Below are 1,262 nucleotides of genomic sequence, written 5' to 3' on the forward strand. Positions count from 1 at the left end.
ATGGCGCCGCGGCGCCGAGCACGCCGGGAGCGGTAGTTCTTCCGCCCGGCCCCAAGATGGCGGCTGAGGGGAGGAGCGCTCGGCGGTGGCGCGGCAGCTGCGGGCGGAGSGCCTTGTGCGCGTCTCCGCCTGTCGTGCGCCCTCCGCCGCCGCACTGCGGGACTGGAGGAGGGAACTCCTGGGGAAGAGGCGGGATGGAGTTTCCAGAGCCAGCCTTTCCTTCCCGGCACCCTCATCCCCGATGAAGTTCACCGGGACGGAACACCCGAGCGGTGTCTCCKGGTGACTGGAGTGCTCCGCTGTGTAAGAGATAAGGCTGTGAGAGGCCGGGCGGCCTTTCTGTCTGTACCCAGGGTGTGCCTGGGGGCTCGTGTACTCTGGCAGCCTCTCAACACCGTCTCCGAAGGTACGGGCAACAAAAAACCTCCTGCAGTTGTGCCTTTCTCAGCCTCCTGACCATCATGTCTGAAACAAACATCCATGAGCCTGCCCTCCATAAAGGAACTGAAAAAATAAATTTTTATGCTTTTACACTTTGTGCCTTCTTGGGCAGGATGTTCCACTTCTTAATTATGTATTGTCTGAAACAGTATTTCCTTTTTTTCTTCTAGCTAGTGCCTGATTCTTACATTGTGACGGGAAAAAATAAGCATCCTATTCACTTTTCTGCAAAATTTTATACACTAAGAATATTATTCAGTATTCTCCTTCCTGGACTGAAAAGTATGCCTTTTCTCTTTGTATGCKAAAGCCACTCCATAATAGTGTCTTTCTTGAATTTCTGTAGTCTTACTAATTCTAATGCATGACCAGAATTTAATGTAATGATTAAGATAGGTGTACAGTGAGTTTGGGGATTATGTGGAATTATGATGACTGGTTTGTTTCATGCTCTTTTCCCAATACCCTCTGATCATTCTGWTTGGCTTCTGTCTTCTCCTGCGCTACAATATCTGTCAAGAGTTTTCTGAGTGGCAAAAGATAATAGGCAACTGTGTGTGGATGATAGGATTAGCTTTCCTATAACCACTGCTTCAAATCTACTGAACTGATTTTTTGGTCGTTCTATAATTTCTTTTTTAAATGCTTCAGCGACCTTTCTCAGTTAGATTTCGGGTTGATTGTCATGAATACTTTTGCACCATCTGTAGACTTTGTCAGCTCTACAGTCACTGTCATTTGCAGCCTTTTTGCAGACGTTGATTACTTCATCCTTTAGAAAATTCTAAACCTATTTCTTAATCCTTATTTCCTACCTTTAT

Source organism: Malurus melanocephalus, unplaced genomic scaffold (assembly GCF_030028575.1).
Source record: "Malurus melanocephalus ecotype Western Australia unplaced genomic scaffold, MMel_1.1 scaffold_129, whole genome shotgun sequence".
NCBI classification, from domain to species: Eukaryota; Metazoa; Chordata; class Aves; order Passeriformes; family Maluridae; genus Malurus; species Malurus melanocephalus.